Source organism: Astyanax mexicanus, chromosome 11 (genome assembly GCF_023375975.1).
Source record: "Astyanax mexicanus isolate ESR-SI-001 chromosome 11, AstMex3_surface, whole genome shotgun sequence".
NCBI lineage: Eukaryota > Metazoa > Chordata > Actinopteri > Characiformes > Acestrorhamphidae > Astyanax > Astyanax mexicanus.
This window is the reverse complement of record NC_064418.1, coordinates 21818479-21833755: the sequence shown is the minus strand read 5'-3', so window position 1 is coordinate 21833755 and position 15277 is coordinate 21818479. Positions and strand designations below refer to the sequence as shown.

At 49.9% G+C, this 15277-nt stretch overlaps 1 protein-coding gene and 1 long non-coding RNA gene across 3 annotated transcripts in view; one reads left to right on the top strand and one right to left on the bottom strand.

Annotated features, from left to right (window-relative positions):
• The window catches only part of LOC103044907 (glycerol kinase), a 364431-nt gene that overhangs the window by 35503 nt on the left and 313651 nt on the right, over nucleotides 1-15277 (top strand). The window lies entirely within an intron of this gene.
• The window catches only part of LOC125805054 (uncharacterized), a 31862-nt gene continuing 18532 nt past the window's right edge, over nucleotides 1948-15277 (bottom strand). Inside the window, exon 3 of the long non-coding RNA XR_007441335.1 lies at nucleotides 1948-2565. This is a non-coding gene — a long non-coding RNA (uncharacterized LOC125805054). The remainder of the gene's footprint in view (nucleotides 2566-15277) is intronic.

The window sequence follows — 15277 nt, the reverse complement described above, 5'->3', positions numbered from 1 at the left end:
TTGCTAAGGTGTTGCTATGGTATCTGGGGTGGCTGCTAAGGTGTTGCTAGGTGGTTGCTAGGTGGTTGCTAGGGTGTTGTTAGGCGGTTGCTAAGGTGTTGCTATGGTATCCGGGGTGGTTGCTAAGGTGTTGCTAGGTGGTTGCTAAGGTGTTGCTAGGCGGTTGCTAAGGTGTTGCTATGGTATCCGGGGAGGTTGCTAAGGTGTTGCTAAGTGGTTGCTATGCGGTTGCTAAGGTGTTGCTAGGCGGTTGCTAAGGTGTTGCTATGGTATCCGGGGAGGTTGCTAAGGTGTTGCTAGGTGGTTGCTAGGTGGTTGCTAAGGTGTTGCTAGGCGGTTGCTAAGGTGTTGCTATGGTATCCGGGGTGGTTGCTATGGTGTTTCTAGGTGGTTGCTAGGTGATTTATATGCATAAATTAGATTAAATGGTGTTTGCACGTTGCTACGCAACGTGCAAATACATCAATCAGCTATGCACGCTAGGTTACTCTGGCCGTTCGGGGGTGTCCAAACTTTTGACCTGTGGCTCCATTACACACAGTACTGGGGGGCCGGGGTGTCCAAACTTTTGACCCGTGGCTCCATTACACACAGTACTGGGGGGCCGGGGTGTCCAAACTTTTGACCTAATGCTGTTTTATCCCATAGCTGCTCCATACACTCACAGTACTGGAGTTCTAGCTACCTGTCCTTCGATCTAGCTGCCGTCCTCCGATTGGCCCCATTCATTCCTATGGGGCCACTTCGTACGACATTCGTACGAAATCCGTACGTCGTAACTTTTCGTAACGCATATTTTCGGAAAGAGCTCAATAAGTTCTACAGGTCCTCAATTGGTTTCATCTTCGTATCTCAAAATTTGCGACGTCCACGGGCGTGCAAAGTTCTGCCCATTCATTTTCAATGCGCGAAAAAACGCGTACTTACGAAGTTTTTACGAAAAACGTAATTCCGATCGGAAAGCTGTATACAAGCCCACCATTCCCGATAAGGACGCACGTTTTCTCTTTTGAACGAAGTCGATATCTCGAAAACTGCGGCACTAGTTAACCGGACAAAAAACAGGTGGAATAATAATAATAATAAGAAGAAGAAGAAGAAGAAGAAGAAGAACTAGATTGCAGTTCCTACAGAAACTGCGAGTGTGATTGCAGTGCTGGCTGGTATCTGCTATGGTGTTGCTAGGTGGTTGCTAAGGTGTTGCTAGGTGGTTGCTAAGGTGTTGCTATGGTATCCGGGGTGGTTGCTAAGGTTTTGCTAGGTGGTTGCTAGGCGGTTGCTAAGGTGTTGCTATGGTATCCGGGGTGGTTGCTAAGGTGTTGCTAGGTGGTTGCTAGGTGGTTGCTAAGGTGTTGCTAGGTGGTTGCTAAGGTGTTGCTATGGTATTTGGGGTGGTTGCTAAGGTGTTGCTAGGTGGTTGCTAGGTGGTTGCTAAGGTGTTGCTAGGCGGTTGCTAAGGTGTTGCTATGGTATCCGGGGTGGTTGCTAAGGTGTTGCTAGGTGGTTGCTAGGTGGTTGCTACGGTGTTGCTAGGTGGTTGCTAAGGTGTTGCTATGGTATCCGGGGTGGTTGCTAAGGTGTTGCTAGGTGGTTGCTAGGGTGTTGCTAGGCGGTTGCTAAGGTGTTGCTATGGTATCTGGGGTGGTTGCTAAGGTGTTGCTAGGTGGTTGCTAGGTGGTTGCTAGGGTGTTGCTAGGCGGTTGCTAAGGTGTTGCTATGGTATCCGGGGTGGTTGCTAAGGTGTTGCTAGGTGGTTGCTAGGTGGTTGCTAAGGTGTTGCTAGGCGGTTGCTAAGGTGTTGCTATGGTATCCGGGGTGGTTGCTAAGGTGTTGCTAGGTGGTTGCTAGGTGGTTGCTAAGGTGTTGCTAGGCGGTTGCTAAGGTGTTGCTATGGTATCCGGGGTGGTTGCTAAGGTGTTGCTAGGTGGTTGCTAGGTGGTTGCTAGGGTGTTGCTAGGCGGTTGCTAAGGTGTTGCTATGGTATCCGGGGTGGTTGCTAAGGTGTTGCTAGGTGGTTGCTAAGGTGTTGCTAGGCGGTTGCTAAGGTGTTGCTATGGTATCCGGGGTGGTTGCTAAGGTGTTGCTAGGTGGTTGCTAGGCGGTTGCTAAGGTGTTGCTATGGTATCCGGGGTGGTTGCTAAGGTGTTGCTAAGTGGTTGCTATGCGGTTGCTAAGGTGTTGCTAGGCGGTTGCTAAGGTGTTGCTATGGTATCCGGGGAGGTTGCTAAGGTGTTGCTAGGTGGTTGCTAGGTGGTTGCTAAGGTGTTGCTAGGCGTTTGCTAAGGTGTTGCTATGGTATCTGTGGTGGTTGCTATGGTGTTTCTAGGTGGTTGCTAGGTGATTTATATGCATAAATTAGATTAAATGGTGTTTGCACGTTGCTACGCAACGTGCAAATACATCAATCAGCTATGCACGCTAGGTTGCTTTGGCCGTTCGGGGGTGTCCAAACTTTTGACCCGTGGCTCCATTACACACAGTACTGGGGGGCCGGGGTGTCCAAACTTTTGACCCATGGCTCCATTACACACAGTACTGGGGGGCCGGGGTGTCCAAACTTTTGACCTAATGCTGTTTTATCCCATAGCTGCTCCATACACTCACAGTACTGGAGTTCTAGATACCTGTCCTTCGATCTAGCTGCCGTCCTCCGATTGGCCCCATTCATTCCAATGGGGCCACTTCGTACGACAATCGTACGAAATCCGTACGTCGTAACTTTTCGTAACGCATATTTTCGGAAAGAGCTCAATAAGTTCTACAGGTCCTCAATTGGTTTCATCTTCGTATTTCAAAAATTGCGACGTCCACGGGCGTGCAAAGTTCTGCCCATTCATTTTCAATGGGCAAAAAAACGCGTACTTACAAAGTTTTTACGAAAAACGTAAGTCCGATCGGAAAGCTGTATACAAGCCCACCATTCCCGATAAGGACGCACGTTTTCTCTTTTGGACGAAGTCGATATTTCGAAAACTGCGGCACTAGTTAACCGGACAAAAAACAGGTGGAATAATAATAATAACTAGATTGCAGTTCCTACAGAAACTGCGAGTGTGATTGCAGTGCTGGCTGGTATCTGCTATGGTGTTGCTAAGGTGTTGCTATGGTATCCGGGGTGGTTGCTAAGGTGTTGCTAGGTGGTTGCTAGGTGGTTGCTAGGGTGTTGCTAGGCGGTTGCTAAGGTGTTGCTATGGTATCCAGGGTGGTTGCTAAGGTGTTGCTAGGTGGTTGCTAGGTGGTTGCTAGGCGGTTGCTAAGGTGTTGCTATGGTATCCGGGGTGGTTGCTAAGGTGTTGCTAGGTGGTTGCTAGGTGGTTGCTAGGGTGTTGCTAGGCGGTTGCTAAGGTGTTGCTATGGTATCCGGGGTGGTTGCTAAGGTGTTGCTAGGTGGTTGCTAGGTGGTTGCTAAGGTGTTGCTAGGCGGTTGCTAAGGTGTTGCTATGGTATGCGGGGTGGTTGCTAAGGTGTTGCTAGGTGGTTGCTAGGTGGTTGCTAAGGTGTTGCTAGGCGGTTGCTAAGGTGTTGCTATGGTATCTGGGGTGGTTGCTAAGGTGTTGCTAGGTGGTTGCTAGGTGGTTGCTAAGGTGTTGCTAGGCGGTTGCTAAGGTGTTGCTATGGTATCCGGGGTGGTTGCTAAGGTGTTGCTAGGTGGTTGCTAGGTGGTTGCTAAGGTGTTGCTAGGCGGTTGCTAAGGTGTTGCTATGGTATCCGGGGTGGTTGCTAAGGTGTTGCTAGGTGGTTGCTAGGGTGTTGCTAGGCGGTTGCTAAGGTGTTGCTATGGTATCCGGGGTGGTTGCTAAGGTGTTGCTAGGTGGTTGCTAGGTGGTTGCTAAGGTGTTGCTAGGTGGTTGCTAAGGTGTTGCTATGGTATCTTCGGTGGTTGCTAAGGTGTTGCTAGGTGGTTGCTAGGTGGTTGCTAAGGTGTTGCTATGGTATCCGGGATGGTTGCTAAGGTGTTGCTAGGTGGTTGCTAGGTGGTTGCTAGGGTGTTGCTAGGCGGTTGCTAAGGTGTTGCTATGGTATCCGGTGTGGTTGCTAAGGTGTTGCTAGGCGGTTGCTAAGGTGTTGCTATAGTATCCGGGGTGGTTGCTAAGGTGTTGCTAGGTGGTTGCGAGGTGGTTGCTAAGGTGTTGCTAGGCGGTTGCTAAGGTGTTGCTATGGTATCCGGGGTGGTTGCTAAGGTGTTGCTAGGTGGTTGCTAGGTGGTTGCTAAGGTGTTGCTAGGCGGTTGCTAAGGTGTTGCTATGGTATCCGGGGTGGTTGCTAAGGTGTTGCTAGGTGGTTGCTAGGTGGTTGCTAAGGTGTTGCTAGGCGGTTGCTAAGGTGTTGCTATGGTATCCGGGGTGGTTGCTAAGGTGTTGCTAGGTGGTTGCTAGGTGGTTGCTAGGGTGTTGCTAGGCGGTTGCTAAGGTGTTGCTATGGTATCCGGGGTGGTTGCTAAGGTGTTGCTAGGTGGTTGCTAGGTGGTTGCTAAGGTGTTGCTAGGCGGTTGCTAAGGTGTTGCTATGGTATCCGGGGTGGTTGCTAAGGTGTTGCTAGGTGGTTGCTAAGGTGTTGCTAGGCGGTTGCTAAGGTGTTGCTATGGTATCCGGGGTGGTTGCTAAGGTGTTGCTAGGTGGTTGCTAAGGTGTTGCTAGGTGGTTGCTAAGGTGTTGCTATGGTATCTGTGGTGGTTGCTATGGTGTTTCTAGGTGGTTGCTAGGTGATGTATATGCATAAATTAGATTAAATGGTGTTTGCACGTTGCTACGCAACGTGCAAATACATAAATCAGCTATGCACGCTAGGTTGCTCTGGCCGTTCGGGGGTGTCCAAACTTTTGACCCGTGGCTCCATTACACACAGTACTGGGGGGCCGGGGTGTCCAAACTTTTGACCCGTGGCTCCATTACACACAGTACTGTGGGGCCGGGGTGTCCAAACTTTTGACCTAATGCTGTTTTATCCCATAGCTGCTCCATTACACACAGTACTGGAGTTCTAGCTACCTGTCCTTCGATCTAGCTGCCGTCCTCCGATTGGCCCCATTCATTCCAATGGGGCCACTTCGTACGACATTCGTACGAAATCCGTACGTCGTAACTTTTCGTAACGCATATTTTCGGAAAGAGCTCAATAAGTTCTACAGGTCCTCAATTGGTTTCATCTTCGTATTTCAAAAATTGCGACGTCCACGGGCGTGCAAAGTTCTGCCCATTCATTGTCAATGGGCAAAAAAACGCGTACTTACGAAGTTTTTACGAAAAACGTAAGTCCGATCGGAAAGCTGTATACAAGCCCACCATTCCCGATATAGACGCACGTTTTCTCTTTTGAACGAAGTCGATATTTCGAAAACTGCGGCACTAGTTAACCGGACAAAAAACAGGTGGAATAATAATAATAACTAGATTGCAGTTCCTACAGAAACTGCGAGTGTGATTGCAGTGCTGGCCGGGGTACCCAAACTTTTGACCCGTGGCTCCATTACACACAGTACTGGAGTTCTAGCTGCCGTCCTTCGATCTAGCTGCCATCCTCCGATGGCCCCATTCATTCCTATGGGGCCACTTCGTACGACAATCGTACGAAATTCGTATGTCGTAACGTTTCGTGACGCATATTTTCGGAAAGAGCTCAATAAGTTCTACAGGTCCTCAATTGGTTTCATCTTCGTATCTCAAAAATTGTGACGTACACGGCCGTGCAAAGTTCTGCCCATTCATTTTCAATGGGCAAAAAAGCGCACACTTACGAAGTTTTTACGAAAAACGTAAGTCCGATCGGAAAGCTGTATACAAGCCCACCATTCCCGATAAGGACGCACGTTTTGTCTTTTGAACGAAGTCGATATCTCGAAAACTGCGGCACTAGTTAACCGGACAAAAAACAGGTGGAATAATAAGAAGAAGAAGAAGAAGAAGAATAAGACTTAAGAAGAACAATACTGTGATTGCATTACTGCAATCACACTAACTAGATTGCAGTTCCTGCAGAAACTGCGAGTGTGATTGCAGTGCTGGCTGGTATCTGCTAAGGTGTTGCTAAGGTGTTGCTATGGTATCCGGGGTGGTTGCTAAGATGTTGCTAGGTGGTTGCTAAGCTGTTGCTAGGCGGTTGCTAAGGTGTTGCTATGGTATCTGGGGTGGTTGCTAAGGTGTTGCTAGGTGGTTACTAGGTGGTTGCGAAGGTGTTGCTAGGTGGTTGCTAAGGTGTTGCTAGGCGGTTGCTAAGGTGTTGCTATGGTATTTGGGGTGGTTGCTAAGGTGTTGCTAGGTGGTTGCTAGGTGGTTGCTAGGTGGTTGCTAAGGTGTTGCTAGGCGGTTGCTAAGGTGTTGCTATGGTATCCGGGGTGGTTGCTAAGGTGTTGCTAGGTGGTTGCTAGGTGGTTGCTAGGGTGTTGCTAGGCGGTTGCTAAGGTGTTGCTATGGTATCTGGGGTGGTTGCTAAGGTGTTGCTAGTTGGTTGCTAGGCGGTTGCTAGGGTGTTGCTAGGCGGTTGCTAAGGTGTTGCTATGGTATTTGGGGTGGTTGCTAAGGTGTTGCTAGGTGGTTGCTAGGTGGTTGCTAGGTGGTTGCTAAGGTGTTGCTAGGCGGTTGCTAAGGTGTTGCTATGGTATCTGGGGTGGTTGCTAAGGTGTTGCTAGGTGGTTGCTAGGGTGTTGCTAGGCGGTTGCTAAGGTGTTGCTATGGTATCTTGGGTGGTTGCTAAGGTGTTGCTAGGTGGTTGCTAGGTGGTTGCTAGGGTGTTGCTAGGCGGTTGCTAAGGTGTTGCTATGGTATCCGGGGTGGTTGCTAAGGTGTTGCTAGGTGGTTGCTAGGGTGTTGCTAGGCGGTTGCTAAGGTGTTGCTATGGTATCCGGGGTGGTTGCTAAGGTGTTGCTAGGTGGTTGCTAGGTGGTTGCTAGGGTGTTGCTAGGCGGTTGCTAAGGTGTTGCTATGGTATCCGGGGTGGTTGCTAAGGTGTTGCTAGGTGGTTGCTAGGTGGTTGCTAGGGTGTTGCTAGGCGGTTGCTAAGGTGTTGCTATGGTATCCGGGGTGGTTGCTAAGGTGTTGCTAGGTGGTTGCTAGGTGGTTGCTAGGTGGTTGCTAGGGTGTTGCTAGGCGGTTGCTAAGGTGTTGCTATGGTATCCGGGGTGGTTGCTAAGGTGTTGCTAGGTGGTTGCTAGGGTGTTGCTAGGCGGTTGCTAAGGTGTTGCTATGGTATCCGGGGTGGTTGCTAAGGTGTTGCTAGGTGGTTGCTAGGTGGTTGCTAGGGTGTTGCTAGGCGGTTGCTAAGGTGTTGCTATGGTATCCTGGGTGGTTGCTAAGGTGTTGCTAGGTGGTTGCTAGGTGGTTGCTAGGGTGTTGCTAGGCGGTTGCTAAGGTGTTGCTATGGTATCCGGGGTGGTTGCTAAGGTGTTGCTAGGTGGTTGCTAGGTGGTTGCTAGGGTGTTGCTAGGCGGTTGCTAAGGTGTTGCTATGGTATCCGGAGTGGTTGCTAAGGTGTTGCTAGGCGGTTGCTATGGTATCCGGGGAGGTTGCTAAGGTGTTGCTAAGTGGTTGGTAGGTGGTTGCTAAGGTGTTGCTAGGCGGTTGCTAAGGTGTTGCTATGGTATCCGGGGTGGTTGCTAAGGTGTTGCTAGGTGGTTGCTAAGGTGTTGCCAGGCGGTTGCTTAGGTGTTGCTATGGTATCCGGGGTGGTTGCTAAGGTGTTGCTAGGTGGTTGCTAGGTGGTTGCTAGGGTGTTGCTAGGCGGTTGCTAAGGTGTTGCTATGGTATCCAGGGTGGTTGCTATGGTGTTTCTAGGTGGTTGCTAGGTGATGTATATGCATAAATTTGATTAAATGGTGTTTGCACGTTGCTACGCAACGTGCAAATACATCAATCAGCTATGCACGCTAGGTTGCTCTGGCCGTTCGGGGGTGTCCAAACTTTTGACCCGTGGCTCCATTACACACAGTACTGGGGGGCCGGGGTGTCCAAACTTTTGACCCGTGGCTCCATTACACACAGTACTGGGGTGCCGGGGTGTCCAAACTTTTGACCTAACGCTGTTTTATCCCATAGCTGCTCCATACACTCACAGTACTGGAGTTCTAGCTACCTGTCCTTCGATCTAGCTGCCGTCCTCCGATTGGCCCCATTCATTCCAATGGGGCCACTTCGTACGACAATCGTACGAAATCCGTACGTCGTAACTTTTCGTAACGCATATTTTCGGAAAGAGCTCAATAAGTTCTACAGGTCCTCAATTGGTTTCATCTTCGTATTTCAAAAATTGCGACGTCCACGGGCGTGCAAAGTTCTGCCCATTCATTTTCAATGGGCAAAAAAACGCGTACTTACGAAGTTTTTACGAAAAACGTAAGTCCGATCGGAAAGCTGTATACAAGCCCACCATTCCCGATATGGACGCACGTTTTCTCTTTTGAACGAAGTCGATATTTCGAAAACTGCGGCACTAGTTAACCGGACAAAAAACAGGTGGAATAATAATAATAACTAGATTGCAGTTCCTACAGAAACTGCGAGTGTGATTGCAGAGCTGACCGGGGTGTCGAAACTTTTGACCCATGGCTCCATTACACACAGTACTGGGGCTCTGGGGTGTCCAAACTTTTGACCCGTGGCTCCATTACACACAGTACTGGGGCTCTGGGGTGTCCAAACTTTTGACCCGTGGCTCCATTACACAATACTGGGGCTCTGGGGTGTCCAAACTTTTGACCCGTGGCTCCATTACACGCAGTGCTGGGGCTCTGGGGTGTCCAAACTTTTGACCCGTTGCTCCATTACACACAGTACTGGGGGGCCGGGGTGTCCAAACTTTTGACCCGTGGCTCCATTAGACCCAGTACTGGGGCTCTGGGGTGTCCAAACTTTTGACCCGTGGCTCCATTACACACAGTACTGGGGCTCTGGGGTGTCCAAACTTTTGACCCGTGGCTCCATTACACACAGTACTGGGGCTCTGGGGTGTCCAAACTTTTGTCCCGTTGCTCCATTACACACAGTACTGGGGGGCCGGGGTGTCCAAACTTTTGACCTAATGCTGTTTTATCCCATAGCTGCTCCATTACACACAGTACTGGAGTTCTAGCTACCTGTCCTTCGATCTAGCTGCCATCCTCCGATGGCCCCATTCATTCCTATGGGGCCACTTCGTACGACAATCGTACGAAATTCGTATGTCGTAACGTTTCGTGACGCATATTTTCGGAAAGAGCTCAATAAGTTCTACAGGTCCTCAATTGGTTTCATCTTCGTATCTCAAAAATTGTGACGTACACGGCCGTGCAAAGTTCTGCCCATTCATTTTCAATGGGCAAAAAAGCGCACACTTACGAAGTTTTTACGAAAAACGTAAGTCCTATCGGAAAGCTGTATACAAGCCCACCATTCCCGATATGGACGCACGTTTTCTCTTTAGAACGAAGTCGATATTTCGAAAACTGCGGCACTAGTTAACCGGACAAAAAACAGGTGGAATAATAATAATAAGAAGAATAAGACTTAAGAAGAACAATACTGTGATTGCATACTGCAATCACACTAATAATAAGAAGAATAAGACTTAAGAAGATCAATACTGTGATTGCATTACTGCAATCACACTAATAACTAGATTGCAGTTCCTGCAGAAACTGCGAGTGTGATTGCAGTGCTGGCTGGTATCTGCTAAGGTGTTGCTAGGTGGTTGCTAAGGTGTTGCTAGGTGGTTGCTAAGGTGTTGCTATGGTATCCGGGGTGGTTGCTAAGATGTTGCTAGGTGGTTGCTAAGGTATTGCTAGGCGGTTGCTAAGGTGTTGCTATGGTATCCGGGATGGTTGCTAAGGTGTTGCTAGGTGGTTGCTAGGGTGTTGCTAGGCGGTTGCTAAGGTGTTGCTATGGTATCCGGGGTGGTTGCTAAGGTGTTGCTAGGTGGTTGCTAGGTGGTTGCTAGGCGGTTGCTAAGGTGTTGCTATGGTATCCGGGGTGGTTGCTAAGGTGTTGCTAAGTGGTTGCTAGGTGGTTGCTAAGGTGTTGCTAGGCGGTTGCTAAGGTGTTGCTATGGTATCCAGGGTGGTTGCTAAGGTGTTGCTAGGTGGTTGCTAGGCAGTTGCTAAGGTGTTGCTATGGTATCCGGGGTGGTTGCTAAGGTGTTGCTAGGTGGTTGCTAGGTGGTTGCTAGGGTGTTGCTAGGCGGTTGCTAAGGTGTTGCTATGGTATCCGGGGTGGTTGCTAAGGTGTTGCTAAGTGGTTGCTAGGTGGTTGCTAAGGTGTTGCTAGGCGGTTGCTAAGGTGTTGCTATGGTATCCGGGGTGGTTGCTAAGGTGTTGCTAGGAGGTTGCTAGGTGGTTGCTAGAGTGTTGCTAGGCGGTTGCTAAGGTGTTGCTATGGTATCCGGGGTGGTTGCTAAGGTGTTGCTAGGTGGTTGCTAGGTGGTTGCTAGGGTGTTGCTAGGCGGTTGCTAAGGTGTTGCTATGGTATCCGGGGTGGTTGCTAAGGTGTTGCTAGGTGGTTGCTAGGTTGTTGCTAGGGTGTTGCTAGGCGGTTGCTAAGGTGTTGCTATGGTATCCGGGGTGGTTGCTAAGGTGTTGCTAGGTGGTTGCTAGGTGGTTGCTAAGGTGTTGCTAGGCGGTTGCTAAGGTGTTGCTATGGTATCCGGGGTGGTTGCTAAGGTGTTGCTAGGTGGTTGCTAGGTGGTTGCTAGGTGTTGCTAGGCGGTTGCTAAGGTGTTGCTATGGTATCCGGGGTGGTTGCTAAGGTGTTGCTAGGTGGTTGCTAAGGTGTTGCTAGGCGGTTGCTAAGGTGTTGCTATGGTATCTGTGGTGGTTGCTAAGGTGTTGCTAGGTGGTTGCTAGGCGGTTGCTAAGGTGTTGCTAGGCGGTTGCTAAGGTGTTGCTATGGTATCCGGGGAGGTTGCTAAGGTGTTGCTAGGTGGTTGCTAGGTGGTTGCTAAGGTGTTGCTAGGTGGTTGCTAAGGTGTTGCTATGGTATCTGTGGTGGTTGCTATGGTGTTTCTAGGTGGTTGCTAGGTGATTTATATGCATAAATTAGATTAAATGGTGTTTGCACGTTGCTACGCAACGTGCAAATACATCAATCAGCTATGCACGCTAGGTTGCTCTGGCCGTTCGGGGGTGTCCAAACTTTTGACCCGTGGCTCCATTACACACAGTACTGGGGGGCCGGGGTGTCCAAACTTTTGACCCATGGCTCCATTACACACAGTACTGGGGGGGGCCGGGGTGTCCAAACTTTTGACCTAACGCTGATTTATCCCATAGCTGCTCCATTACACACAGTACTGGAGTTCTAGCTACCTGTCCTTCGATCTAGCTGCCGTCCTCCGATTGGCCCCATTCATTCCAATGGGGCCATTTCGTACGACATTCGTACGAAATCCGTACGACGTAACTTTTCGTAACGCATATTTTCGGAAAGAGCTCACAAAGGTCTACAGGTCCTCAATTGGTTTCATCTTCGTATTTCAAAAATTGCGACGTCCACGGGCGTGCAAAGTTCTGCCCATTCATTTTCAATGGTCAAAAAAACGCGTACTTACGAAGTTTTTACGAAAAACGTAAGTCCGATCGGAAAGCTGTATACAAGCCCACCATTCCCGATATGGACGCACGTTTTCTCTTTTGAACGAAGTCGATATTTCGAAAACTGCGGCACTAGTTAACCGGACAAAAAACAGGTGGAATAATAATAATAACTAGATTGCAGTTCCTACAGAAACTGCGAGTGTGATTGCAGTGCTGGCTGGTATCTGCTATGGTGTTGCTAAGGTGTTGCTATGGTATCCGGGGTGGTTGCTAAGGTGTTGCTAGGTGGTTGCTAAGGTGTTGCTAGGCGGTTGCTAAGGTGTTGCTATGGTATCCGGGGTGGTTGCTAAGGTGTTGCTAGGTGGTTGCTAGGGTGTTGCTAGGCGGTTGCTAAGGTGTTGCTATGGTATCCGGGGTGGTTGCTAAGGTGTTGCTAGGTGGTTGCTAGGGTGTTGCTAGGCGGTTGCTAAGGTGTTGCTATGGTATCCGGGGTGGTTGCTAAGGTGTTGCTAGGTGGTTGCTAGGTGGTTGCTAGGGTGTTGCTAGGCGGTTGCTAAGGTGTTGCTATGGTATCCGGGTGGTTGCTAAGGTGTTGCTAGGTGGTTGCTACGTGGTTGCTATGGTGTTGCTAGGCGGTTGCTAAGGTGTTGCTATGGTATCCAGGGTGGTTGCTATGGTGTTGCTAAGTGGTTGGTAGGTCACTCCTAAGCAGTTGCTAGGTGGTTGCTAAGGTGTTGCTATGGTATCCGGGGTGGTTGCTAAGGTGTTGCTAGGCGGTTGCTAAGGTGTTGCTATGGTATCCGGGGTGGTTGCTAAGGTGTTGCTAGGTGGTTGCTAGGTGGTTGCTAGGGTGTTGCTAGGCGGTTGCTAAGGTGTTGCTATGGTATCCGGGGTGGTTGCTAAGGTGTTGCTAGGTGGTTGCTAGGTGGTTGCTAGGGTGTTGCTAGGCGGTTGCTAAGGTGTTGCTATGGTATCCGGGGTGGTTGCTAAGGTGTTGCTAGGTGGTTGCTAGGTGGTTGCTAGGGTGTTGCTAGGCGGTTGCTAAGGTGTTGCTATGGTATCCGGGGTGGTTGCTAAGGTGTTGCTAGGTGGTTGCTAGGTGGTTGCTAGGGTGTTGCTAGGCGGTTGCTAAGGTGTTGCTATGGTATCCGGGGTGGTTGCTAAGGTGTTGCTAGGTGGTTGCTAGGTGGTTGCTAAGGTGTTGCTATGGTATCTGGGGTGGTTGCTAAGGTGTTGCTAGATGGTTGCTAGGTGGTTGCTATGGTGTTGCTAGGCGGTTGCTAAGGTGTTGCTATGGTATCCGGGGTGGTTGCTATGGTGTTTCTAGGTGGTTGCTAGGTGATGTATATGCATAAATTTGATTAAATGGTGTTTGCACGTTGCTACGCAATGTGCAAATACATCAATCAGCTATGCACGCTAGGTTGCTCTGGCCGTTCGGGGGTGTCCAAACTTTTGACCCGTGGCTCCATTACACACAGTACTGGGGGGCCGGGGTGTCCAAACTTTTGACCCGTGTCTCCATTACACACAGTACTGGGGGGCCGGGGTGTCCAAACTTTTGACCTAACGCTGATTTATCCCATAGCTGCTCCATACACTCACAGTACTGGAGTTCTAGCTACCTGTCCTTCGATCTAGCTGCCGTCCTCCGATTGGCCCCATTCATTCCAATGGGGCCACTTCGTACGACATTCGTACGAAATCCGTACGTCGTAACTTTTCGTAACGCATATTTTCGGAAAGAGCTCAATAAGTTCTACAGGTCCTCAATTGGTTTCATCTTCGTATCTCAAAATTTGCGACGTCCACGGGCGTGCAAAGTTCTGCCCATTCATTTTCAATGCGCGAAAAAACGCGTACTTACGAAGTTTTTACGAAAAACGTAAGTCCGATCGGAAAGCTGTATACAAGCCCACCATTCCCGATAAGGACGCACGTTTTCTCTTTTGAACGAAGTCGATATTTCGAAAACTGCGGCACTAGTTATCCGGACAAAAAACAGGTGGAATAATAATAATAACTAGATTGCAGTTCCTACAGAAACTGCGAGTGTGATTGCAGTGCTGGCTGGTATCTGCTATGGTGTTGCTAAGGTGTTGCTATGGTATCCGGGGTGGTTGCTAAGGTGTTGCTAAGTGGTTGCTAAGGTGTTGCTAGGCGGTTGCTAAGGTGTTGCTATGGTATCCGGGGTGGTTGCTAAGGTGTTGCTAGGTGGTTGCTAGGGTGTTGCTAGGCGGTTGCTAAGGTGTTGCTATGGTATCCGGGGTGGTTGCTAAGGTGTTGCTAGGTGGTTGCTAGGTGGTTGCTAGGGTGTTGCTAGGCGGTTGCTAAGGTGTTGCTATGGTATCCGGGGTGGTTGCTAAGGTGTTGCTAGGTGGTTGCTAGGGTGTTGCTAGGCGGTTGCTAAGGTGTTGCTATGGTATCCGGGGTGGTTGCTAAGGTGTTGCTAGGTGGTTGCTAGGTGGTTGCTAGGGTGTTGCTAGGCGGTTGCTAAGGTGTTGCTATGGTATCCGGGGTGGTTGCTAAGGTGTTGCTAGGTGGTTGCTAGGGTGTTGCTAGGCGGTTGCTAAGGTGTTGCTATGGTATCCGGGGTGGTTGCTAAGGTGTTGCTAGTTGGTTGCTAGGTGGTTGCTAGGGTGTTGCTAGGCGGTTGCTAAGGTGTTGCTATGGTATCCGGGGTGGTTGCTAAGGTGTTGCTAGGTGGTTGCTAGGGTGTTGCTAGGCGGTTGCTAAGGTGTTGCTATGGTATCCGGGGTGGTTGCTAAGGTGTTGCTAGGTGGTTGCTAGGGTGTTGCTAGGCGGTTGCTAAGGTGTTGCTATGGTATCCGGGGTGGTTGCTAAGGTGTTGCTAGGTGGTTGCTAGGTGGTTGCTAGGGTGTTGCTAGGCGGTTGCTAAGGTGTTGCTATGGTATCCGGGGTGGTTGCTAAGGTGTTGCTAGGTGGTTGCTAGGGTGTTGCTAGGCGGTTGCTAAGGTGTTGCTATGGTATCCGGGGTGGTTGCTAAGGTGTTGCTAGGTGGTTGCTAGGGTGTTGCTAGGCGGTTGCTAAGGTGTTGCTATGGTATCCGGGGTGGTTGCTAAGGTGTTGCTAGGTGGTTGCTAGGTGGTTGCTAGGGTGTTGCTAGGCGGTTGCTAAGGTGTTGCTATGGTATCCGGGGTGGTTGCTAAGGTGTTGCTAGGTGGTTGCTAGGTGGTTGCTAAGGTGTTGCTAGCCGGTTGCTAAGGTGTTGCTATGGTATCTGGGGTGGTTGCTAAGGTGTTGCTAGATGGTTGCTAGGTGCTTGCTATGGTGTTGCTAGGCGGTTGCTAAGGTGTTGCTATGGTATCCAGGGTGGTTGCTAAGGTGTTGCTAGGTGGTTGCTAGGTGGTTGCTAGGGTGTTGCTAGGCGGTTGCTAAGGTGTTGCTATGGTATCCGGGGTGGTTGCTATGGTGTTTCTAGGTGGTTGCTAGGTGATGTATATGCATAAATTTGATTAAATGGTGTTTGCACGTTGCTACGCAACGTGCAAATACATCAATCAGCTATGCACGCTAGGTTGCTCTGGCCGTTCGGGGGTGTCCAAACTTTTGACCCGTGGCTCCATTACACACAGTACTGGGGGGGCCGGGGTGTCCAAACTTTTGACCCGTGGCTCCATTACACACAGTACTGGGGGGCCGGGGTGTCCAAACTTTTGACCTAATGCTGTTTTATCCCATAGCTGCTCCATTACACACAGTACTGGAGTTCTAGCTACCTGTCCTTCGATCTAGCTGCCGTCCTCCGATTGGCCCCATTCA